Genomic DNA, 27,949 nt, shown 5'->3' on the forward strand with positions numbered 1-27,949 from the left:
CGGAAGACTGTCAATCAAGAAGGAACACTTACTCCCGAAGACCCATACCCGGAAGCGGCGGAGAAGATGCATCTCTAGAACGGTAAGTACTGCTCGGATTTTAAAACAACTAGCCGATTCCCCTAGACAAAAGGAGCATCCATCTACGGGTAAAAACAATTTTATGGGTGAAATCCCGCTTTATTTATATTTCAGAAATTGTAGCAAAGGATGCAGACTTTAAATGATGTATTTCGGGGGTCAGCAACCTGAAGATCGTGATCTACCAGGAGATCGTGAACAGGTGACTAGTAGATCGCGGTCTGGGCTTGCTGGCCCGCCATCGCAGAGCATTAAACAGACTGCAATGCAGAGGGACTACTTGTGAAGTTGGAACTGTAGTAGGGAGCAAGAGCCGCATAAGCCAATGATTCCTCTGTAGTGCTGACTCCTGTCCCATGCGGAGTGATACAAACTGCACTCCACCGCTTATCCCGGCTAGGGGTCTCCAGAGTGGTGCCAGTAGCAGGACCAAAGATTTTCAGGTCAGTGTGAAGCAATATACTGGGCATAATAGTATAGGGCTGTTTTCACACTGATACACTGCGGTTTACCCACACCGCTGGGGCAGTGCAAAGTACCTGCAGTTTTCCTGTGGGTTTGCTGCACTTAGCCAAAGACTTTTATTATATCCTGCTTTTTTACCACCCCTCCGACTTTACGTGTGAACAAGCCCAAAGGGTGCTGCTGCCGAATGCAACTAAGGGCTCATTCACAAGTGTAGCAACACTGCTTCTCCTCTGAAAAGCGATCCGAGTGTGTGTTGACAGGTGGTGAGGAGGCCATATGTTGCCGCCTCACCACCTGATTTAAACCCATAATTGCCATGCAATGAAAGCGATTGTGACACGGTAGTCAATTCGAGGTTTAACCACTTCCATACAGGGCACTTATACACCTTCCCGCCCCGACCAATTTTTAGCTTTCAGCGCTGTTGCACTTTGAATGACAATTGCACGGTCATGCTACACTGTACCGAAACTAAATTTTTATAATTTTGTACCCACAAATAGAGCTTTCTTTTGGTGGTATTTGATCACCTCTGGGATATTTATTTTTTGCAAAAAAAAAAAATGACCGAAAATTTAGAATTTTTTTGTTTCTGTTATAAAACATTGTAAATAAGTACGTTTTCTCCTTCACTGATGGGCACTGATGGTACAGCACTAACGGGCACTGATAAGGCGGCACTGATGGGCACCGATGAGGTGGCACTGATGTGGTGGCATTGATGGGCACTAATATGTGGCACTGATGGGCGGCACGGATGGGCACTGATAGGCGGCACGGATAGGCGCCATGGATGGGCTTGGATAGGCGGCACGGATGGGCACGGATAGGTGGCACAGATGGGCACAGATAGGCGGCACGGATGGGCACGGATAGGCGGCATGGATGGGCACGGATAGGCGGCACGGATGGACACTAATAGGCGGCATTGATGGGCACTGATAGGCGGCATGGATGGGCACTGATAGGTGGCACAGATGGGCATAGATGGGCACTATCATATGTGTTGTACTAATGGATGCCAATCAGTGCCAAACAATGCCTGCCAATCAGTGATGCCCATTGTGGGCACTGATTGGCATCCATTGCAGCACTGATTTGCATCCATTTTTTGTGTCATTGTCATCCCTGGTGGTCTAGGCTGGCATACCTTCTTTTTTTTTTTTGCATCCCTGGTGGTCTAGTGGGCATCCCTGGTGGTCCAGTGGGCATCCTCGGGGGGTTTGTGCTGATAATCGATCAGCACAAACCCCCCCTGTCACAGGAGCAGCCGATCGGCTCTCCTCTACTCGCGTCTGACAGACGCGAGTGAGGAAAAGACGATTGCCGGCTTTTCCTGTTTACATCGTGATCAGCCGCGATTGAACACGGCTGATCACGTGGTAAAGAATCTCCGTGAGAGACTCTTTACCTTGGTCGGTGTTGCGGGGTGTCAGACTGACACCCTGCAACAACGATCGCCGCGATGCGCGCCCCCGGGGGTGCGCGCCCCCGGGGGTGCGCAGCGGCTCAAAATCCTGAGGACGTCATATGACGTCCACTCAGGATTTTACAACCACTTTGCCGACGTCAATTTGTCATTGGCGGGCGGCAAGTGGTTAAATCAGTTGTGAGTAGGCAACACTGTGCCCGGTGATCTTTGACTTCTCCCATGTTCCTCAGGTAGATCTCCATCTCTGTAAGGATACCTACCACTGATGCATTTACTTTATATGTATGAGAAAATAACACCTTACCCCAAAAGTTTCTTTCTACCCTTCACTGCATGCCTCTTGCTTTCTTACAGTTGTATTGCAATCAGTACTAGCAAACAGTGATGACAATAAAGCAGGAGTATAGGCAGGAGTATGACCCATAGGGAAATGTGAGCGAAGCAATCCTCTGTTTAAATAGCATTATGTAAAATGATCCTGCCAGTTGAAATTGCTCAAGGTACAATCACAGACTTAAAGTGCTGCCATTTTATACATCACTACAAATTTACTGTGAGCTAGTAAAATCTGCATATCCTATGCAGATCTCAATCTTGACCAGTGCATGGGTTAAGTCAAATTTAGGCTGTAGGAGAGCAAATTGAGCTTTATGTCCTGTACACACGACCGGATTTTCCGTTGGAAAAAAAAACTTAAATTCCGCAAGCTTGGCTTGCATACACACTGTCACACAAAAGTTCTCTGATCTTTTGACCGTCAAGAACGCGGTGAGGTACAAAACTACGATGAGCCTAGAAAATGAAGTTCAATGCTTCAGAGCATGCGTCGAATTATTTCCGAGCAAGCGTCAGAATTTTGCGCGTCAGAATTACTACAGACGATCCGATTTTCCGATTTTCTGAGAACCAGCTCTCAATCTTTTGCTGGTGGAAACCCCCGACAGCAAAAGTCCAATGGAGCATACACACGGTCGGAATTTCGAATTTCCGTTCAAAAGCTCACATCGGACTTTTGCTGGCGGAATTTCCGATCGTGTGTACGGGGCATTAGTCAGACTACAGGGTGCTAATGCATCATACATACACCTTTATGTACAAAGGATTCATAGGGGTTGATTCATTAAAGCGGGGGTTCACCCTAAAAACAAATTTCTAACATTACATCCAGCTCACTACCGACATTGTCAGTATGCCGATTTTTTTTATTTTTTTTTGCTATACATACCTTGTAAAGCTATTTTCTTAGCCGGCTTCCGGGTAGTGAATCCCGCGGGAGTGGGCGTTCCTATGCAGCAGTTAGTGATTGACATGATGACAAACACTACCCCCTGTCGCTTAAGGAGCGTCACGAGTTGCCGAAAGAAGCCGAACGTTGGTGCGCAGGCGCCGTATAGCGCCGACTCGACGTTCAGCAAAAAATAAATAAAAAAATCGGCATACTGACAATGTCGGTAGTGAGCTGGATGTAATGTTAGATTTTTTTTTTAGGGTGAACCCCCGCTTTAAAGGCAAAGAGGCTGTTTGCTGTGCAAGGAATTTGCACTTTTCCGATTTTTTTCTTTAATTTATTGAACGTGGTGAAAATTCACTTTGGAAAGTATACCCAATCCTACGCCAGGTAAATAAAAAACAGTAATTTTGCTTGCTTAGATGATGGATATCATCAGAGCTTTACCTCACTCACAAAGTGAAAATTCTCTGTGCAAAATGCAAATTTCCTTGTACATGGAACAGCCCACTTGCCTTTAGTAAATCAAGTACACAATGGGGTTGATTTAACCACTTCCCGCCCGGCCTATGGCCGATTTACGTCCGGGAAGTGGTTCTGAAATCCTGACAGGACGTCCATGGACGTCCTTCAGGATTTCATGCCGCGCGCGCCCGTGGGGGCGCGCAGCGCGCCGATCAGTGATGCGGGGTGTCAGTCTGACACCCTGCATCTCCGATCTCGGTAAAGAGCCTCCGGCGGAGACTTTACCACGTGATCAGCCGTGTCCAATCACGGCTGATCACGATGTAAACAGGAAGAGCCGTTGATGGCTCTTCCTCACTCGCGTCTGACAGACGCGAGTATAGGAGAGCTGATCGGCGGCTCTCCTGACAGGGGGGGTTCGCGCTGATTGTTTATCAGCGCAGCCCCCCCTCGGATCACCACACTGGACCACCAGGGAAGCCCACCCTGGACCACCAGGGCGGGCCAAAAAAAAAAGCATGAAAAAAAAAAAAAGTCTAAAAAAAAAAAAAAGCATAAAAAAAAAAAGATGCCAATCAGTGCCCACAAATGGGAACCTGAGAAAATCAGTACTGCCCCACAGTGTCCATCAGTGCCACCCCAGTGTCCATCAGTGCCACCCCACAGTGCCCATCCATGCCCAGTGCCCACCTATCAGTGCCCATCTGTGCCACCCATAAGTATCCATCAGTGCCACCCATAAGTGCCGCCCATGAGTGCCCATCTGTGCCGCCTATGAGTGCCCAGTGCCGCCCATGAGTGCCCATCAGTGCCGCCTATGTGTGCCCATCAGTGCCGCCTATGTGTGCCCATCAGTGCCGCCTATGTGTGCCCATCAGTGCCGCCTATGAGTGCCCATCAGTGCCGCATACCAGCGCCGCCAATCAGTGCCACCTCATCTGTGCCCGTCAGTACTACCTCATCGATGTCCATCAGTGCCATCTCATCGGTGCCCATCAGTGCCGCCATATCAGTGCCCGTAATTGAAAGAGAAAAACGTATTTACCAAAAAATGAACAGAAAAAAATAAAAACGTAATTTTAAAAAAAAAAATCAGTCTTTTTTTAGTTGTTGCGCAAAAAAAACAAAACGCAGAGGTGATCAAATACCACCAAAAGAAAGCTCTATTTGTGGGGAAAAAAGGACGCCAATTTTGTTTATGTACAGTGTAGCATGACCGCGCAATTGCCATTCAAAGTGCGACAGTGCTGAAAGCTGAAAATTGGCTTGGGCGGGAAGGTGCGTAAGTGTCTGGTATGGAAGTGGTTAATAAAACTGGAGAGTGCAAAATCTGTTGCAGCTATAATTGGTAGCCAATCAGCTTGTCAGCTAAGCTTTGACAAAAAAATTGGAAGCTGATTGTGGAAAAGGGGGGGGGGGGGGGCATTTTAGCACAAGTCTGATCCATGAAGAAGAGCAGGCTGAGTTCCCAGCACAGCCAGAAAACTGACCACGATGTGCTCTCATGCCTAGTGTAGTTAGTTTTTAATAGGAAAGCAGAGGGACCTGCAGAAACACCTGGGATTTCACACAAAGGAAACAATACAAAGAGAACAGGATGCTTTTTCATACACGTACACGGTACAGCAGGCACATATCAGGAATATGAAATGTTGGGCTGACGTATTCTTTAATAATATTGGTATTATTGTTTCACTGGTTTTGAAAGGGGACACGAGCAAGAATATATATTTATTTATATATAAGTTTTCATCCCATAGAAACAAACAGGATATGAGGCTATGTATCATATTACCGGAAAATAGGATCTGAAACATTAAAACAGTGTGCTATACTGCATTTTCCACTGATTTTGCACTTGGACAAACTAGGCCCTGTTTTATACACAGTCAGATGAGGACTCGTCACAAACACATCTGCAACCCTGTTTGGGTCCTGACCCAACATTAAAAAAATATTGATATAGAGAATTTGAACAACCTTGTTCTAAGAAGTTTACAGTGGAGCAATAGCTCTGCATGATAACATGAATGTCATTTCAGAAAAGATTTTACTAATTTAAAGCGGGGTTCCACCCAAAAGTGGAACTTCCGTTTTAAGCACTCCGCGTCCCCTGACTTGCTACATTTGGCATGTCATTTTTTTTTGGGGGGGGGGGGAGTGTTTACCTGACTTTTAGTGGGACTTCCTGTCCCACTTCCTGCTTAATTTTTTTGGCCGCCTAGGTGACTCCTCCTCTCGCCCTAGGCGTCCCCTCCCTGCCAGCGATCTTCTGAGACACAACTTAGGTCCCAGAAGACCGGCTGGCCAATAGGAGAGCGCAGCGCGTCTCACGCATGCCCAGTGCGCGCCCTGCCGTGAAGCCGCAAGCTGTCACGGCCAGGTGCCCACAGCTACAATGACGGCGCAGAGGAGAGGAGGGGGGATGAGTGAGCCTCAGTGCGGCCACATCGCTGGACCGTGGGGCAGGTAAGTGTCGGTTTATTAAAAGTCAGCAGCTATGCTTTTTGTAGCTGCTGAGGTAGCAGCATCAACACCAACCTGCATTACTGGCAGTCCTAACCCTTGTAAATTTATGAGAGTTTCCACAGTGGAAGCACATGCATTCTAATGGATAGATAAGGGGCAGGTGGGCCTGGAGGTAGCCCAATCCTCCTTAACCACTTGCTTACTGGGCACTTAAACCCCTCCTGCCCAGACCAATTTTTAGCTTTCAGCGCTCTCACTGTTTTTTTTAACAATAGAAGCACTCTCACTCTTTGAATGACAATTGCGCGGTCATACAACACTGTACCCAAATGATCATATATTTTTTTTCATATTTTTCCCACAAATAGAGCTGTCTTTTGGTGGTATTTGATCACCTCTGCGGTTTTTATTTTTTGTTAAAAAAAAATAAAAAGACAGATTTAAAAAAAATATATAATTTTTTTATATTTTGTTATAACATTTTGCAAACAGGTAATTTTTCTCCTTCATTGATGTACACTGATGAGGCTGCCCTAATGGGCACAATAGCCTGCACTGATGGGCACCGATGGGCACCGATAAGGTGGCAAAGGGTGGGCACTGATAGGTGGCACTGGTGGGCACTGAGAGGTGGCACTAACGAGTGGCACTGAAGGTCATTGATAGGTGCCACTGGGGGGCACTGAGAAGTGGTACTAATAGGTGGCACTGGTAGCTGGCAGTGATGGGCACTGATAGGTGGCAGTGATGGGCACTGATGGGTGGCAGTGATGGGCACTGGTAGGTTACACTGATAGGCAGCACTGCTAGACGGCACTGATGAGGCACCACTGGTGGGCATTGATAGGTGGCACTTGTGGGCATTGATAGGTGGCAATCATGGGCATTGATAGGTGGCACTGGTGGACACTGGCAGGTGGCACTGGCAGGTGGTTATTGTGGGCACAGATGAGGCAGATGTCCCTTGCACATAAGCCGGTGATCGGCTTTTTCTTCTCCTCACACTGTCAGCGGGAGGAGGAAAAAAAACTGATTCCAGAGCTTTTGTTTGCATCACGTGATCAGCTGTCATTGGCTGACCACGTGGTAAGGGGCCGGGACCGCCTGTGACCACCCGAGTCTCAGTGACTCTATGATCACAGCGCGGGGCATGCGGGACGTGTGCAAATGGTAGGACGTTTATTGGCGGCCTCCCGGAAATTCAGGTCCGCGCTGTAGCCATCATTCCGCTATAGCGCGGATGTCAAGTGGTTAAAGGCACAGAGGCACATTGGACACCCAGCACATAGAACCAAATTACTATACAGACAAGGTCATTATAAGCTAGGATATAGCTAGCCAAGCAGTGGAAACCTAGGCAGGTAGGATGTGCATGCATCCCCAATATACATTTTGGTATATCATTTTCAGTTCTGGTTCAATGTTAAAACTTAGTATGCTGCAGTCTCATGCAATAGCTTCTTAGTTACGCATCTGTTATGCACCCGCTCCACTTTTTCTCCAGGGAACACAGTGTTTACTCATTCATCTTTCCTGTTTGTTTTATCAGATAACTAAAAAATGGCTAATTGCCCAGGAAGATATTTCTGTGGCACTTGATAAGGGAGGAGGTAGATCCTGAACACATCCTTCTCCCACTTAACACATCACTAGTATCCTTACAGTCAAGAAACATAATGCCCATCAATAAAAATAAGTATAATTGTTAACTAGAATGTAGTATAATAATAAATTCTGTTGACCATAGCAGATAACATTTAAAGATAACATACCTGAATTTTTGCCGCAGTACGAGATTTATTTCTTCTCTATGCTACTGTAAATATCCATTAGATCAGAGGTATTGAACTTCGTTTGATTTTAACCCCTAAGTCACAAAGAGGATAAAAAGAATGGCTTTGGCTTGAACCCATGTTTGGCCGGACCCAGACGACAGCTGTCAGTGCAAGCCAATAAGCTGAGGGCAGTTAAATCCCCACCCTGTAGCAGCATGTAAACAAAAGGCGCGGGGATGGGTGTGACACGTGACCATATTGGGTGAATGATGTCACGAGCATCCCTGCCATTAGCTGCTGGGCAAAGAATCCCACTCTGGCAGCTCACTGGCTCCGGCACTAAGAGCTACCTTCTGGGTTTGTCTGAACTTGAGTTCGGACCAAACTTGGAGCCGAAGCCTTGCTCATCCCATTTAATAATGACAGCAGGACTTTACTAAAGGTTGGTACTTGTAAACTTAAAGAGGACCTAAACTGTGAAAGCTGAGCCCACAAAAGGCAAGCAGAGGCAAAGGACTAATTACCAGTACTGCCTGTAGGCTCCTAACAGTTAATCATTTACCCATGCCTTGTTCAGTACAGTGTTTCTGTATGGTCACCATCTTTGTAGAGGCAACGATTTGGTTCTTCATGCCAAAGCTACCTCTGTAATGACTGCTGATCTGATGACTAATGGGGAAATATTCAAGAAGCAGGACAGATAGACAGAAATAAAGATGCATAAGCAGGTAGATGCAGGCAGCGCAGATTCCTCTCCAGCAAGCAGCACAGGAGTGACATTATCAACACACAGCAGATACTGTATATAGCTATAAGGCCTCATGCACACTGGACATTATAAAAACACATTATAAAAAAGCATTGCTGCATTAAAAATAGTTTTAGAAATAGAGTTTTCTGTGTTTTCCCGCCTTTTTACATGCTATGGGATAAAAAAAAAACAAAAAAAGCATGTCTACAGTTCAAAAACACCTCTCAAAGCCCACTAGTTCTGTTTTTTTCTTTCTAGCCAGAAAACGCTCCAGTCATAAAAAGCTGATAAAAGCCTATGGGCCGGATCCACGTAGATCGGCGTATTATTAGGCAGGCGTAGCGTATAATTTTTACACTACGCCACCGCTACTTTGAGAGGCAAGTGCTGTATTCACAAAGCACATGCCTCTAAGTTACGGCGACGTAGCGTAAATCTCCCGGCGTAAGGGCGCGGAATTCAAATTATGAACAGGGGGGCGTGTTTTATGTAAAATAAGCTTGACCCCCACGTAACTGAGGCTTTTTTCGTATGGCGCATGCTCAGTATCACGTTGAATTTTCAAATTAAATTACGCCCGCTCAATGCCTAGACGACGTGAACGTAATTTACGCAAAGCCCTATTCGTGAACGATTTACGCATACGACGTACACGACGGAAAATTTGACGCTGGCCCGATGTCCATACTTAACATTGCGTACACCTCATAGAGCAGGGGTAACGTTACGCCGAAAAAAGCCTTACGTAAACGACGTAAAAAAAATGCGTCAGGCGGACGTACGTTTGTGGATTGGCGTATCTAGCTAATTTGCATACTCGATGCGGAAATCGACGGAAGCGCCACCTAGCGGCCAGCGTAAATATGCAGATCCGACGGCGTACTAAGACGTACACCAGTCGGATCTTAGCACAATTCCAGCGTATCTTGTTTTGAGGATACAAAACAAAGATACGCCGGAGCATCCTAGAAGTTATGCGGCGTATCAATAGATACGCCAGCGTAACTTCTTTGTGGATCCGGGCCTATGTGTGCATGGACACATAGGAAAGATGCTGGGGAGTTTACTCCCAGCCATAAAACACCAGAAGTCGAAAACAACAGCTGTAAAAACGACCAGTGTGCATGAGGCCTTAGCTGTAGGCACAGGAATGCTAAGTCATCATCACATACCAGGATTTAAATTTCTATTTTCCAGGAAAAATTCAAGACAAAAGGTAGCAATTTTAGGGTTACATATTTACATAGTTAGTCAGGTTGAAGAAAGACACAAGTCCAACCAGTTCATCCAGTGTGAAGAAACCCTTCCGTATTTGGAGATTAAATCTCTTTTCCTCTAGACGTGTCCTCTGTGTTGACCGTAAAGTGAATAACTCAACACCAAGTTCACTATATGGACCTCTTATATATTTGTATATCATATCCCCCCTTATTCTCCTCTCCTCAAGAGAGAATAAATTCAGTTCTTCTAATCTTTCCTCATAGCTGAGCTCCTCCATGCCTCTTATCAGTTTGGTTGCCCTTCTCTGCACTTTCTCCAGTTCCCCGATATCCTTTTTGAGAACTGGTGCCCAAAACTGAACTGCATTTTCCAGATGAGGTCTTACTAATGATTTGTACAGGGGCAAAATTATATCTCTCTCTCTGGAGTCCATACCTCTCCTAATACAAGAAAGGACTTTGCTCGCTTTGGAAACCGCAGCTTGGCATTGCATGCTATTATTGAGCTTATGATCTACCAAAACCCCCAGATCCTTCTCCACTACGGATTCCCCCAGTTGTACTCCCCTAGTATGTATGATGCATGCATATTCTTAGCCCCCAAGTGCATAACTTTCCTTCTATCAACATTAAACCTCATCTGCCACTTAGTCGCCCAATTAGACAGAGCATTGAGGTCGGCTTGTAAATTGGAGACATCCTGCAAGGACGTTATTCCACTGCATAGCTTGGTGTCATCTGCAAAGACAGAAATTTTACTTTTGATCCCAGACCCAATATCATTTATAAAGATATTAAAAAGTAAGGGTCCAACACTGAACCTTGGGGTACACCACTGATAACCTTAGACCATTCAGAGTATGAATCATTAACCACGACTCTCTGAATTTCGTATTTTAGACAGTTTTCTATCCATTTACAAACTGATATTTCCAAGCCTGTAGACTTTACCTTACATATTAGCCATGTGTGCGGAACTGTATCGAACACTATTGCAAAATCCAGATATATCCAAGGGTACTTACTTAGTTACAATTAAGTGTATATCCAGTCAGCCAAAACATTTTTTTGTTCTATCTGGGGTGGTTAGAGATTATTTTTACTTTCTGTCCTCCTGAAAAAAAAATTCCAGACAGGAAATGAGGGGAGTTCTCCAACAGCAACACGGATAATTTATTTTTATATTTTAGGAGAATAGGGGATAACTGTCAAATTTGGATTTCTTTTGAAGATTCCTGTTGAAGATTTTACCTCACTTGGTGTATGGTGAAAGCCTTGTTAGCAGGAAATTAAGTGAGGGTAAATCCCACCACAGCAGGACCAGGTGAGCAATTTTTCTGTGCCTTTGTTTTGTTTCTTTATTAAAAAATGAACATATGTTTTGTTTTTAGTGGATAATAGGGGGCGCTAGTATAATAGGGAGAATAAATCACTATTTTGAAGTGTCAGACATATATATAATGATAAACATAAATATAAAAAACACTGACAACATACGTGATAAACAATTACAAAATTAGTAGTGATAAATACAAAATTAAATATATCGGTGCCAATATCCACAAAAATTGATTTGAGTGAACAATATGAGACCAATCTCATAAAACCAATTCTGGTACTGAGTGATGTGTTCCCAAAACCATATAACAGAATATGTCCAAATGAAATAATAACACTGTCCGTGAATTCCCAAAGTGAGTCTGAACCACTGTTCCAAATGGTATCAATTCCACTGTGTATTCAAGAAAATCAAAAAAGCATGCAATCTTCTTATATAATATGTGCTTCAATATTTTCTTCCACCACTTAAACGATCGACACCCAGAAAGTGCTGATAAAGTAATGCGCTTACCAAAGCGATTGAACTTCTTTAATTAAAAAGAAAGTCAGAATCGCCTATGCAGATTAATGCCTGCAAGCATATAGTAGGTCCTCCGCTGCTAGCATAGACAAAATCCTCTTCAAGGGGTCTCACAGGTGGAACATAAAAACAGCTCCATAGTGCAACCGGTTTTATTTAAAAACTAATTAAAAACAAGACATGGGCCAAGTGGCCACTTACACAAAAAGGTGCCCATCCCGGCACTGGGTCTGCAGGCTTGATAATGGAGGCAGCTGCCTCGACTCCCGTAGCAGTGTGTGTGCTCCTATCGCCTCGGCAGTGACACAGGAACGGATGGGGGATCAAATTCAAAATAACGTGACCAGGCTACGCCGCTGACGATCGTTTAGTAATACGTCTTCAGGGGAGCAGCTTTTATTTATTATTTATTTGTTATATGTTCCACCTTTACCAATTAATTTTTTGTCGTGAAAATCATCCTTTACCATATGTTTTGTTTTAACTGCTAGTCTTAGGAGATCTGGAGATTTGGTGATGTGACTAATATGCTGCTCACTGTTCTCCTTGCTGGAGGCTCTCACATGAGGAAGCAAATCCCAGCCTCTACCAAGATGGCCTCCTCCACATACATAATGCCAAACAAAGCATCAATAAGAGAATTGTTTTATATAATTTTTTTATATCAAACTGTTTATACTAATATTTAATTATGTGTCCTCATTATGTATATGCATCCAATTTGTATAATTTATACATGGGTTTCAATATTGTATGATTGAAATTAATTTGTATTAAATTAGTTTATGTAAATAAAACATCTACACATATATTACACTTCCTTGACAACTAGGTGGTGCTATAAACACAATCTTAGATCCAAGTAGGTTATTCTTTTGTTATTAGTCAAATTAATTTAATTACATATATCTCTTGTGTCAAGTACTTGGTTGGGGTGAGGTTGTTGTTAGTAAAATAGTTAAAGGATCACTAAAGATATATATATATATATATTTTAAATAACAAACATGCTATACTTGCCTCCACTGTGCAGCTAGTTTTGCACAGAGTGGCCCGAACCTGGTCTTCTGGGGTCCCTCGGCGGCTGTCTCGGCTCCCCCCCACAAGGACTCAACACCTTCTGCTCGCATGGTGTTGAGTTCTTGCGGGCGCGCTGCCGTGATACAGCCGGTGACCATAGCTGCTCACTGTATTACTCGGCACGCTGCATCATTGGATGTGATTGACAGCAGCACAAGAATGTATTAAGGTGAAAAAACGTTTACCTTTACAACCCCTTTAATCTAATTGAGAATATCCCAATTAATTTATGATGTATTATGTCTATTTTATTGTATATGCAGACTTGTCTCACTGTCTGTGTATCTATTTGAGCAACCAAGATATACAGCGGTTAGGAACTTTTAATGACATAACATTTTTTGGGGGATTTTTCACCTAAAGACAAATGATGATTGCCCATCAATTAGATTGCCTAGTCCAGCAGGGTATATAAGGCTAAAAGAAAATGGCGGCGAGCAAGCTTCCTGATGATGTGTTGATCACGAAATGCATTGAGGCTGCACGCTCGCCTATGCTGAAATCACTTCTGGTACGGCTGGTTCTGACTTTTTCTGTGGTGGAACACATGCTGAGACGTGGGGAAACTGTGTTTCTGTTGCTGTACATGTTAATGCTAGCACATTAGCACCTTCTAATGTAAGTGAGCACTTTACCACTATTGGCACTTGGTTTACTTTGAAGCATATTGTGATTCTTTTTGCTTTAACTGAGCCATATTGTCCTATGAGCACAAGGATATATCAAGGGATGCATTATACCTTCCAAAGGATCTGAACATATAAAGTCTCCCATGATTTGGTGAAGCACGGCTAATTAAGAGTACCTGTCATTAGACAGACTTTTTCTTTGGTGCTTGGTTTCCTGTTGAGGACTGTTTGTATTTATTATGCGCTAAATGTTCAAGTTATATGTATATTTGAGTTAGCGCCAACTTTTTATATATTTCTAAATAGCTAGCACTAAGGATTACCTATTTTTGCTACACCATAGGGGCCCACGGTCTCTGCCTGCAAAGGGCATTTGCACGGGCCTGGCTTGAGTCAGTGTCAGGCCCCAACCACAGTGCTAGCTGGTCCTGGGAGTAATAGTCTGCAAGCAAGTGTATGTGCTGGAGGTTAAGAGAAGAGGTTGTATATACCAGAGGTATATATAGTTCAGTCCCTAAATTTCCTATCTTTAATCGAGTGGAAATCCAATATGCACCCAATCCCCATCCAAGTTCTATTTCCCTAATAAGACAAAAACAAAGTACAAGGAGTGTTTCTTGATTGAAGTGTGTCTGTAAATTCATGTGTCTGACTGTGCAGGGTAGGAGATGGACCACAATCACCAACAGCCCCTTATGGGGGTACCGCTACATATATATTTTCCTTCATGCTTTTGGCCCTATAATGCCCACAAGTCTGCCCTATTTAACATACGTGCCAGCCAGAAGTATTTCTTATGCTTTTGGTGTTAACATAAAATAAACATTGACCTATACAAAGCCAGCTAAAGTAAATAAACACGAAAGAGCTACTATGAACCAGAGTAGAGGAAGTTGCTGAACCAGTATTCAAAACCTGCATGGGAGATGTATTTTCTAAACTCAGCTGGGTGCCAAATTTTTAGTGCCCAAATCCCAGCTGTTCCATTGAAAATTGACATTGAGTGTCAACCATGCAAGTCGTAACATGCATGTATATCACAAGACGTGTCGTTTACATCATTTAAATTGGAGCCTATAGAAGCCATACATACATGTGCAGGTAAACGCTGATTAAAGGAAACATTGGCGTTTACAAGAGTACATCTACATATAGGCATTTGTTGGAATGGCAGACTGTATGCAGCTACTGTGGCTCCCCAGGTGGGGGAAAGCACCAGGAAATGTATGCTAGACATATCAAATGCCTAAAAACATCCTAGAACCCGCTAGGGAACTGACACTAAATAGTACTACTTTACTTCGATAATTTTATGTATTTGGGGTAATTATTTTAAAAAGGTATACAAATATTTTTTTACATCACTGATGGTGCAATATCACATATTCTACTCCAAATCACATACACGCAGGGCTTTTTTTTCAGCTGGAACTTTGTTGAACCACCTCTGGCTCAGACCCTCTGCTTCCTGTTCACCTCTATCGCTTGTAAACACAAAACTCTGGCAAGTAACAGTTTGTCTCCCAATGGCTCCCACTGAGTATAAGGGAGATGAGGGTGCCCAGGGTCCAGTGCAGATGCCGACACCCCCACTGAATGATCTCTCTGCATCCTGCCCCTTAAAGACCCTCCCACTGTTAGTGAAATTTGACCACACCCATAATTTGATGCCGTTTGGAGAGGGTGTGTGTGTGTGGGGGGGGAGGGGTTGAGTTCCTTTACAGTGATGGCCCATGTACTGTGGGCTCATGGGCGGCGCCCCCCCAACACCTCCGTCGCCCTCCCTATTGATGTGCCCGGCCTCTTTCAGGGCACAGGACACATGGAATACTATGGCGGGGATAGGTGGAGAGTGTGTATTTTGAAGCACGTGATTGGAGCCAGAGGATCTAACAGACTTCAAAATAGGGTGGGCTCGGGGCGCAGAGCACTGCGTCCTGATCCCACCCTGTTGTGTGACATAGCAAATTAATTTCCGCTATTTTTACACTAACGTTCCCCTCTGCCAATCAGGAGGCAGGTCAGTGAGACCTGTCTTCAGATTTGCCAAAGCATCAGGCGATCCTATTGGATGCCTAACGCTTTGGCGGAAGAGGAGACACGGCGAAGGAAGCCTGGGGAGCCGAGCGGACACCGGAACCGCCGCTTCCTGCCACTGGAGAAGAGGAGCAGGAAAGCCTTGCCACTCCATGAGAGGAGTAGAGCCCCACCACACTAGTGCGGGGTTCTGCGCGGGGGGGGGGGGTTTAAAGTTGGTGAAGTGACAGCCGTGGGAGGTGCCTGGCTGCATTTGATAGCACAGTGGCTGTATTTGATGTGCACAGTGGCTGCATATGATCCAGAGGAGCCAGAGGATCTAACAGACTTCAAAATAGGGTGGGCTCGGGGCGCAGAGCACTGCGTCCTGATCCCACCCTGTTGTGTGACATAGCAAATTAATTTCCGCTATTTTTACACTAACGTTCCCCTCTGCCAATCAGGAGGCAGGTCAGTGAGACCTGTCTTCAGATTTGCCAAAGCATCAGGCGATCCTACTGGATGCCTAACGCTTTGGCGGAAGAGGAGACACGGCGAAGGAAGCCTGGGGAGCCGAGCGGACACCGGAACCGCCGCTTCCTGCCACTGGAGAAGAGGAGCAGGAAAGCCTTGCCACTCCATGAGAGGAGTAGAGCCCCACCACACTAGTGTGGGGTTCTGCGCGGGGGGGGGGGGTTTAAAGTTGGTGAAGTGACAGCCGTGGGAGGTGCCTGGCTGCATTTGATGGCACAGTGGCTGTATTTGATGTGCACAGTGGCTGCATATGATGGGCACAGTAGCTGTATTTGATGGGCACAGTGGCTGTATTTGATGGGCACAGTGTCTGTATTTGATGTGCACAGTGGCTGCATTTGATGGGCACAGTGGCTGTGTTTGATGTGCATAGTGGCTGCATATATAGGCGCAGTGGCTGAATATGATAGGCACAATGGCTGTATTTGATGTGCAAAGTGGCTGCATATGATGGGCACAGTGGTTCTATTTGATGGCACCATGGCTGTGTTTGAGTGCTGCCTAAATTGTGTGAAGATCTGCTACCCTCTCCAACACAGACTTTATCTGTCAGGATTCAAATGCTTGGAGCGCCCTGGATATACACATTTTTCTTTACTTGATGGGCACAGTGGCTGCATTTGATGGACACAATGGCTGCATATGATGGGCACAATGGCTGCATATGATGGGCACAGTGGCTGCATTTGATGGGCACAGGGCTTTCACACTGGAGCGGTGCGCTGTAGCTCCTAAAGTTCTCCTGCCCATTGAAATCAATGAGCAGTGCTGGCAAAGCGCTGCTGCATCGGTGCTTTGCGGGTGCTTTTAACCCTTTGCCTGGGCACTGCCAGTGTGAAAGTGCCCTTAGAGTTAATAGGAATGATTTGCTAAAAGTGGTTCACACAGAATCTGGTGCAGCTGTGCATAGTAGCCAATTGGCATCCAACTTCAGCTTTGTCAATAAGGCCGACCATACACAGAGCGAATTTCTTTCCTGCAACAACGGGTTCCCCCATTAACACAGACAGTGTTGATGTGGGTTTTCCTCCTGCCGGGTCATCGTCTTCTCCCGGCAGGGGAAGCCATCGCGGCTCGACTTGGTACATCCAGCCTGCCCATACATGGTTTGAATTTGTCCATATATGGCTGGCTTAAAGCCTAGAAGCTGATTGGTTACCAGATTCTGTGTGCACCAGTTTTAGTAAATCTCCCCCAATGTGTCCTATTAACCTCCTTAGCGGTAATCCCGAGTCTGGCTCTGGATGAATTTTTTATACCAAAAGCGGTATCCCCGGGCCAGACTCGGGGCCGCCTCGCAGCATCCACAGGCACATTTTACTTACCTTGTCCCTGGATCCTGCGATGCATCCCCGCTGTGTGAGCGAGCGACGTCCTCGCTCGATTCACACAGTGCCTGTGTGCCGCCGATCTCCATTCCCTGCGACGTTACAACGCACAGGGGAGGAGAACGGCGCCAAATTCAAAAAGGTAAATAAACACAATACATACAGTATACTGTAATCTTATAGATTACAGTACTGTATGTAAAAAATACACACCCCCCTTGTCCCTAGTGGTCTGTCCAGTGCCCTGCATGTCATTTTATATAATAAAAACTGTTCTTTCTCCCTGCAAACTGTAGATTGTCCATAGCAACCAAAAGTGTCCCTTTATGTCAAAAATGGTTTTAGAGCAGCTAGAAAACAGCGATAATAAATTATAATCACTTGCAGAATTGAGCGATAGACATTTGTGGGAAAATTCGTCATAAAAAAATAAAATTAATGACAGCGACAATTCTACAACTGAGCAAATTTCAGTGTTTTTGATTTAATTACATTATTGAATAATTTTTATTATAATTACATTATTATTTGTTATAATTATTTATAGTTATTTATTATATTATAATTTATGATTTTGTGTTTCAAACTTTATCATACCCGGGATGTCTACTAGACTCTTGTTTGGACAGATTTAAGTGAGTTATTCCTAAGAATTACAGGCCTACAATGTAAAATGCCAAATTTCCATGCAAAATAATTGTACCGCTTTTGGTACAAAATTCCAGACATAATCATACCAACAGGGAGGTTAAAATAAAAAAATCTGCTATAAAAATGAATTAAATGTGGAGTCCAGAAGCAATGCATGTGACAGTGATTGGGACATGATCTTGTGATCGCATACAAACAAACAAGCTTTATAATACAGTAATTGCAAAAGATCTAATTTGGTCCCAGTTATAAATGATAGGCAAACCAATCAATGCCCAGTTCATAAATATGAGCATGGGAGTTTCAATTGCAATAAAGACCGGATGTTTCACAATTTGTCCTTTTATTTGCTGAAATATTGATTAAACCTGCCAACATGTTTCTGAGGTATTTAAATGCTGCCTTCTTTTGGGGTTCTGTATCGTGCAACCTACCAGATGGAATGAGCTGATCTCATGTATTAACGCCAGCCTGAATTTGGGCACTTTGGGTATAGCCTTTTGAAACAGTTGGCTTGTAATATGTTCTAATAAATACGCCCACTACATTTCTAGAGGCTCCATATGTACAGCAGCAATAGTTGCTAAATGCCCCTAGAAGTTATTTATTTTCCCAGATTATATTAATAATGACTTAATACCAGGGCCATCCTAATGCAAGAGCACTCCTGGGCACTGCCCAGGGGCCCCAGGTACATGGGGGGCCCCCACAATAATCTTGCATTACATCATACTTGCCAACTGTCCCGGATTTTCTGGGACAGTCATGCTTTTTACTAAACTGTCCCAATGTGGTCGTGTCCCGGGAAGCATCCCAGATGCTATACTGTTCCCTCCTGATCCCAGTGTTGTGCCCTCCTGACCCCCCCCCCCCCTGTACTGTGCCCTTCTGCATTCCCCCCTGTACTGTGCCATTTGTGTTGACTAGTCTTTGATTTATGGAATGTTTTCCTTTTGTAAAATAGATTTTATTGAAAGTACTAATGAATGTGGGCTGGATTCAGCAAGAATTTACGCCGACGTATCTATAGATACGCCGCGTAAATTCAAAGCTGCGCCGGCGTATCTTCTTTCAGTATTCAGAAAGCAAGATACGCCGAAATTTGGCTAAGATCCGACTGGCGTAAGTCTCTTACGCCGTCGTATCTTAGGGTGCATATTTATGCTGGCCGCTAGGTGGCGCTTCCGTCGTAGAATATGCAAATGACCTAGATACGCCGATTCACAAACGTTCGTGCGCCCGGCGGAATTTTTTACGTTGTTTGCGTAAGGCTTTTTCCGGCGTAACGTTGCTCCTGCTTCTATGAGGCGTACGCAATGTTAAGTATGGACATCGTTCCCGCGTCGAATTTTTAATTTTTTACGTCGTTTGCGTAAGTCGTTTGCGAATAGGGCTGGACGTAATTTACGTTCACGTCGAAAGCAATGACGATTTGCGGCGGAATTTCGAGCATGCGCACTGGGATTCTTTCACGAACGGCGCATGCGCCGTTCGCAAAAAACGTAAAATACGCGGGGTCAACAATAATTTAAATAAAACACACCCACATCATCCCCATTTGAATTAGGCGGGCTTACGCCGGCCCACATACGTTACGCCGCCGTAACTTGCTATGTCACACAAAAGGGTGGGATCAGGACGCACTTTGCCCAGGGGCCCATGATGCTTTTAAGATGGCCTTGCTTAACCTTCCTGGCGGTATGATTCTTTCAGAAAAAAGGTGCTGAAAGCGGTACCATTATTTGCAAGGAAATTCTGCGTTTTATACTGTAGGCCTGTAATTTTTAGGAATAACTCACTTAAATCTGACCAAACAAGAGTCTAGTAGGCATCCCGGGTATGACATTTTTTTTAAAAACAAAATTATAAATTATAATATAATAAATAATTATAAATAATTATAAATAATTATAACAAATAAAAATATAATTATAATAAAAATAATTCAATAATGTAATCAACTCAAAATCACTGAAATTTGCTCAGTTGCAGAATTGTCGCTGTCATTACTTTTATTTTTTTATGATGAATTTCCCCACAAATCGCTATCACACAATTCTGCAAGTGATTATAATTTATTATCGCTGTTTTCTAGCTGCTCTAAAACCATTTTTGACATAAAAAGACACTTTTGGTTGCTATGGACAATCTACAGTTTGCAGGGAGAAAGAACCGTTTTTATTATATAAAAGTACATTCAGAACACTGGGCAGACCACTAGGGACAAGGGGGGTGTGTATTTTTTACATACAGTACTGTAATCTATAAGATTACAGTATACTGTGTGTATTGTGTTTGTTTACGTTTTTGAATTTGGCGCCGTTCTCCGCTCCCGTGCTTCGTAACGTCGCAGGGAACGGAGATCGGTGGCACAGGAGGACGCTGTGTGAATCGAGCGAGGTCCTGCTCGCTCACACAGCGCGGTGGCATCGCTGGATCCAGGAACAAGTTAAGTAAACACTTCCTGTGGATCCAGCGAGGCGAGCCCGAGTCTGACTCGGGGTTACCGATCCTAGCACAAAAATCTAACCCCGAGTCTCGGGAATACCGCCAGGGGGGTTAATACACAATGTGGTTTATTTACTTAAGGAAAATCCACTTTGCACTACAAGTGCACTGCCAGTGCACTTGGAAATGCAGTCGCTGTAGATCCGAGGGGGACATGCAAGGACATAAAAAAGTTTGTTTGTACATGATTAGATGATAGAAATCAGCAGAGCTTCCCTTCATTTCACCTCTTCCCCTCAAATCTACAGTGACTGCAATTTCAAGGGCACTTGCAGTGCAAAGTCGATTTGCCTTTAGTAAATACACCCCCCCAATATGTACACTTAACGTGGCCAGATACTAGTAGACTTTTGAATGTACAAAAATCTTCAGAACATTTGATGACTTGATGAATGCCAATCAAAAGCATTTTTCAGAATTGCGTTGCTTTTAACATTCGATTTTGGAACATATGGACCAAATAAAAATCACATTTACTGTTAGAAATTCATTAATTTGAAAATTTTTGATTTTTTTTTTAGATCCCAATCCTTCTAATTTTCTCATCACTGTGGCCAAAAACAAATGTTGATTGCCCATTATTATTATTATTATACAGGATTTATATAGTGCCAACAGTTTACGCAGCGCTTTACAACATCAGGGAAGACATTATAGTTACAATACAATTTAATACAGGAATGATCAGAGGGCCCTGCTCGTTAGAGCTTACAATCTAGAAGGGAGGGTGAAGTGGAACAGAGGGTAGTAGATGTGGGGGGTGATCAGGTGGGAAAAGTTAAAATACAGTTGTTAGATGTGGGTAGGATAGGCTTCTCTGAAAAGGAGGGTTTTCAGGGATCCTCGAAAAGCTAAAAGAGAAGGAGATAGACGGATAGTTTGGGGTAAGGAGTTCCATAGGCTTGGAGAGGCTCTGGAAAAGTCCTGTAGACGAGCATGGGAGGAGGTGATGAGAGAGCTAGAGAGCAGGAGATCTTGAGAAGAACGAAGAGAGCGATTAGGTTGGTATTTGGAGACTAGGTCAGTGATGTAACAGGGGGCAGAATTGTGGATGGCTTTGTTAACTATTAGAAGATGGAACGAACGCTCTAAAAGCGAAACATTTCTATCAACATTCTACTGGTCTATGGCTAGCTTTAGCAAAATATTTTTGCAGCAAAATAAATGCTATCTCAGGTGTCCTTTGGCTTTAATGCCGCTGTTTCTTCTGACTGCTTCCCCTGATTTCCTCACACAGCTGCTGATACTGTACATCTGCAGCTCAGTAAAGTTGAGCTCTCTACTCCAACATCAAAGCCTCTGAGCTTACAGGTTATAAACGTCACTCTCACTAATTGAGTTCCACATACACATCATTCATCTATTTTGCAACAACTTTGTATGCCAATGATATTTTACATACATTCCATAAAATAACATTTAATAAAACATATCACTAGGTGAGAAAGTAATATAAAAAGTATATTCACATAGGAATTAGCTAGAAAAGTCACCAGCATTAACTAAAGAAGGAAAAAGCAGTACACTCTCACAGCATGGATCTCCGTTACCTGTTCACTGGCTGCAGCAAGGAATATCTGGGTTGGTCTCTTAGTTAAACCAGTTTGTGTGTTAATGTGAAGCAGGGCAGGCCCTTCCCTTGGTGTCACATGCTCCTTGCCTTTCGCTGTCACCTCCCATAGCAAAAGGCAGCTTCAGGGGCCTCTAATCAGCTGCACCGATCACATGAACATAGGGCTGGGCAGACTCTGGGCACTGATAGCTTTTCAACATGCATCACCAAAAAGAGCAACAGAATTCATGCTTAAAGGGGAGTTCCAGCCTTTTTTTAAGTTTATTAAAAGTCAGCAGCTACAAAAAGTGTAGCTGCTGGCTTTTAATAAACAGACACTTACCTGCTCCACGGTTCCAGCGACGCGCCGGCCGGGGCTCCGCTCCTCGCCCCCCCTCTTCATTCCTAGTGTGGGCACCCGGCAGTGACAGCTTTCGGCTTCACGGCCGGGCACCCACTGCGCATGCGCAAGCGGCACTGCGCATGCGCGAGCGGCGCGGCGCCGTCCGATTGCACAGGCACTCGCCTACAGGAGGGGCTGCAATAAGGCGATTAAGCTATTCGCCTTACCAGCCCCACGGCGGAAGGAGGAAGTGGGACGGGAAGTCCCACTCCTCCTGACCCCCCCCCAAAAAAATTACATGCCAAATGTGGCATATAAGGGGGGAAGGAGTGGATTAAGCGGAAGTTCCATTTTTAGGTGGAACTCCGCTTTAAATGATAAGCGATATGTGTCTGCCAATATGTTTTTTCACTAATACTGTAATTGTCTTATGAAGGTTATATATTGCAAATAAACATGACACTAAAAAAACAAAAAAACATTTTGGTCAACTAAATAAGACTGTAATAGCATTGTTTTAATTGTTTCTAGACAGTAATCCCATTACTAAATTGCCACCTGCCAATCTACTGCATTGATTTGTCAAAAAAAGGTTACACAGCAAAAATATTTTTAAATGAGAAACCACTTTCTATACAAGTCAGCCTCATCTATAAAAAGTTACCTGTTTCTTTTTTACGCACTTCACTTCCCTACATCATTTATTATGTACTAACTGTGTTGATGGGAGAATCGAGGTGGTCGCAGGAAAGAAAATTGCACCATCTATGGCCAGCCTTACACACATTCATACATACAAATACTAGGGACAATTTACCTACCAGCATGTCTTTGAAGGGAACTGGAGGAAACTTATGTAAGCACAGAGAGAACATGCAAACTCCATGCAGGTGGTGCTGTGGATGGGATTCGAGCCAGTGGCCTTGGTGCTGCTAGGAGGAAGAGTTAAGCCCCTGTGCTGCCCGCTATAGCTACCAACTGTACCTGATTTGGAGGGGCTGTCCTTTTTTTAGAAACAATCCCTCATGCCTCGTACACACGTATGGGATTTCCGACTGGAAAAGTTCCTGTCGAAAATCCAGAGGGGAAAGCCGAGAACCTGCTCGGTCAGTCTTTCCCCCTACACACGGCTGGTTTTCCCAACAGGAAAACTGCAATGGAGCTTTGGCTGGGAATCCCATAGGAAAACTGCCAAAAACCGCCGGGCAAAAGTCCACCGGATTTCCCGTCGGAAAAACGGCGAGGAGCATACACACGGCCGGGATTCCCGGCCAAAAGCTCTCCTCACAGTCGGGAAACTGATCGTGTGTACGAGGCTTCAGCCTCTCTTTCCTCCTCATTTGTGCCTTGTTTTGGCCGGATGTATAGGTCTTCTATAAAAAAAATACTATTTAGTTACTAGAAGTAAACAATAAATTACAGAAGTAGAAGTAATAAAAAAATTACATTTGTTTATGAGAAATTTTGGTATAAAGAAAAAGTAGTGGTGAAAAAAATCACTTTTGGGTAAACCAATAATTTTTTCCTTTTGAATTCTTCATTACATAGAGGCAATCGGATATTCCCCGGATCAACTTTATCTATAAATGTTAGTATCCAGTTATATATGTACATTTAGGAAAGAATATGAAAGAATCATTGTGTCCTATCCTTATACTAAATGGTGTCCCTCATTCTCATCTCAGGTATGCTTACATTATATTACAATTTCCCGAAATATGTGCAACTTCCCGGAGACCACACTACTGCTTCTCCCTTACCAGTAAGCATAAATTCATCTCCATTGCTGTCCTGTGCACTGCATTGCATAAAATGCAGACTGCACCTATATTTTTATGCACTCTGTTCTGGTGTGAATAGTTCATTATTTGCTGCCCGCCCTCCTCCCTGAATCCTGATTCTTCAGAAGAGCTATGTGCAGGGCCGATCCTAGGCAGGGTGCGTGGGGTGCTCCACACCCAGGCGCCGCAGAGGTGGGGGCACCGAAGCTCCAAAGTGCTCCCCTCCCTCCTCCTTGTCTGTGTCCAGAGGCAGAGCGCATTTAGCGGGTGCTGCGGTTCCCTATCCCGCTTGCTCTCTCTGCTGGCAACTGACAGGAGCGCATACCTCCCGCTGACCCCAGAATCCGGGCTGGGTACCACAGCGGAGCCTACTACCGGAACACGTACACAGCGGAGCACTAGGCTCCACTAATTAATTCTGTCCGGTGTGCATGGAGCAGTCTCCTGTCTGCCCCGCCCCCTCTGCATGTGTCGGCTCTTTTCCCATAGGCGGTGTGATGAGTGGCTTCTGAGTTGGCCGGAGCTGCTGCCAATCATCCCGTGCACTCCCAGAAATGCTCTCCGAGTGCCACTCTCCAAGTGACCAAAGATGCCACGTATGCCCCGCCCCCTGTAATGTGCTTCTGCTCAAAGCACGCCCGAGCTACAGGGATCTATTGGACAAGTACTGATCTATGGGGACACCTGATGTAGGGGGCTCCGATGGGGACACTTGCTGTGGGGGGCTTTTTAATGGGGGACACCTGCTGTGGGGGGGGATTTGATGGTGGGGGACTGCTGTGGGGGGGCTCTGATGGGGGGCAACTGCATGGGGGGCTCCGATGGGGACACCTGCTGTGGGGGGGCTCTGATGGGGGACACCTGCTGTGGGGGGGCTCTGATGGGGGACACCTGCTGTGGGGGGGCTCTGATGGGGGCAACTGCTGGGGGGGCTCTGATGGGAGACACCTGCTGGGAGGCTCTGGTGGGGGACACCTGCTGTGGGGGGCTCCGATGGGGGACACTAATGAAGACTTCTTAGGGGAGCATCTCTGTGTTGAGTCATAGCCATAGAAACATGTGTAAAGGGGGGGAGTTAGTAAGATGACCACACCCATGTGGGGGCGCCAGAAAAAAATTCTGCACCCAGGCGTCTGTGACCCTAGGATCGGCCCTGGCTATGTGTTCTTGTTGCTGGCTTCTGGTTAGCTGTTGCAGAAATTGGTCATAGGGGTGCAGGATTCCGATTGGTTACATCAGCTACAAGGATGGGGACAGGAATAAAATACACAATACAGCAAGAAAAGTCAGTTTTCATGTACAGATGCTGAGAAGAGGGGTGTCAATACAAAGCACTATTGTTTAAATAAGGTATTTAGTAAGTGTGTAAGAGGGAGAACATTGTAAAACACGAGTCACACGTGAAAGTTGGAGAAAAACAATGGAGGGAAGGAAGGTTATGCACTAAGTTGCATAACATGGCATTTTAATACTATGGCGGCTCAGCCACATATAATTTGGCAAGACTGACTAATATGGCAAATTGTAATAGTATGGTATTGGGCAAGATAGCACTGTATAACATGGCAGTAAATGGCATGACGACTCTGTTTAACATGGCATCTTAGCAACATGGTATATGGCAAGAAGACACTGTGCAACATTACACATATGTAACATATTCACACCATCGATAGCACATGTGCAGGACACCAGGTCCTTATTATTTTTTCTTCGTCTGGCTTTCGTGCATTCAAGATGTAGAATAGCAGAATAGTCTTCCATTGTCCTATAGACTCCTTGGCATCATCACCAACCTAGTGGGCTAAAATGCAATCACCATTTCTCCTCATTCACTTCACTGTGTCTCTCCTTTTGGATTTAAAACTTATTTATTTACTTTGTAGAGCTAATACTATATTTCCATGGTTTAGTACTTTATAGGTACAATGTTTATTTTGTGTAATTATTCTCAGAATGTTTAAAGGGGTTGTAAAGGTAAAAAAAAAATCCTAAATAGTTTCCTTTACCTTAGTGCAGCCCTCCTTCACTTACCTCATCCTTCCATTTTGCTTTTAAATGTCCTTATTTCTTCTGAGAAATCCTCACTTCCTGTTCTTCTGTCTGTAACTCCACACAGTAATGCAAGGCTTTCTCCCTGGTGTGGAGTGTTGTGCTCGCCCCCTCCCTTGGACTACAGGAGTGTCAGGATGCCCACTAACACACCGCTCCTTTCTCTATCTGCAACGTAGAGAGCGTGCCGACCCTCCTGTTGTCCAAGGGAGGGGGCGAGCATGACACTTCACACCAGGGAGAAAGCCTTGCATTACTGTGTGGAGTTACAGACAGAAGAACAGGAAGTGAGGATTTCTCAGAAGAAATAAGGACATTTAAAAGCAAAATCGAAGCATGAGGTAAGTGAAGGAGGACTGCACTAAGGTAAAGGAAGCTATTTAGGAAAACATTTTTTACCTTTACAACCCCTTTAAATGTCCCTGTAAATTTTCAGCACTGACTTGAAAATACGTAGAAAAAAAAAATGTAAATCCTGACAATACATACAAACAACAAACATGCAATTGTAACAATAAACAGGCAAGAAAGAGGTTATTGTTACAATACATGGGCAATAAAGGGCAATGGTGATAGTACAAGTGCAACTAATGGGCATTGTGGCAATAAGCAATTGTCACAATACAAAGGTAACAAATGGGAAGTTGTGGCAATGTGGGGGCAAGAAATAGTAAATTGATATTATACACAGGAACAAAACAGGCTGCGGTGACAATTCATGAGCAACACATGGGCACTTATTCAGATAACACAGAAAAAACAACAACAAAAAAAAACAACTGACAGTCTATACTGTGCACTTATATAATATAGCTGATTAAATAAGCAATTGTGACAATAGAGGTACAAGAAATTGTTGTACGGAATGTGATAGGGGACATCTCCAACAGGTGCCTGCATATCAGTTTAGTTTTCTTACTGGGCATCCTGAAAGATTCCAGCGGTAATAAATCCAAGGCAAAAAATGTATCATATTGCAGCTGACAAATCATTAGATATGGTGGTTGCATCAGTTTTCTTTTCCTTGCCCCCCCCCCCCCCCCCCCCCTGTTTTCATCTGATGATCTGGCCAACAGCACACCTCCTGTATCAGTGAGACACAAACCTGGGGGAATGAGTACAGGGGGCACAGCTGAAAGCAGCATGGTCAGTCTGCAGGGAGGGTATTGCTAAATGTATTCACAGATATAGATAACTAACAAATTGAAGCCATCTCCAGCTCTGCCTTGCCAGCGTTAGTGGTTTGTCTCATCCATGTAATCCGATACATTCTACTGGAGAGCTGGAGAGTTTGTGCTTTTTTTTGAACAACAACATTGCTGGCTGGTTCACCAGATGGAAATAGAAGAAAGAGAGAGTAAAATAAAAAAAAAAACAATAAAACCATCACATCTAAGAATAAATAAGCTGCAATAATTTTTTTTTGCTTTTGGGTACTACTGCTTTCAATCTGTGGGTGCCATAGTATGCTACTTTTGACCACATCCTGTGACTGGTGGCCTGGCCCTTCCTGTTATTGCCCCTTTGCCTCACCAGAGGTCCATCGGCTTAAAGGTGCTAGGGATTGGAGGGAGCAGGCCAGGCTCTTGACAATAGGAATTGGTCAAAATTAGGATACCAGGGAGTCAGGGGGTGAAACAATGTGCAGGCAGATAGATGTAACTGTGATTATTTACCAGTGTGATTTCACAAGAAATGCTTTTTTAGGCAGTACCTATATTTGGC

The 27,949-nt window shown here is 44.4% G+C and overlaps 1 protein-coding gene across 8 annotated transcripts in view; it reads right to left on the reverse strand.

Moving 5' to 3' along the window:
- MLPH (melanophilin) overlaps positions 1–22,130 on the reverse strand; it is a 130,171-nt gene extending 108,041 nt beyond the window's left edge. For 4 of the 8 annotated variants that reach the window (XM_040357515.1, XM_040357513.1, XM_040357514.1 and 1 more), the window contains exon 1: positions 22,047–22,130. The gene's annotated coding sequence lies outside the window, so the exon portion shown is untranslated. Of the gene's footprint in view, positions 1–10,914; positions 11,081–22,046 lie in introns of those variants that run through there. The other 4 variants (XM_040357518.1, XM_040357517.1, XM_040357516.1 and 1 more) reach the window with 2 other exon arrangements.
- Positions 22,131–27,949: the final 5,819 nt, after the last annotated feature.

Source organism: Rana temporaria, chromosome 6, assembly GCF_905171775.1.
Source record: "Rana temporaria chromosome 6, aRanTem1.1, whole genome shotgun sequence".
NCBI classification, from domain to species: Eukaryota; Metazoa; Chordata; class Amphibia; order Anura; family Ranidae; genus Rana; species Rana temporaria.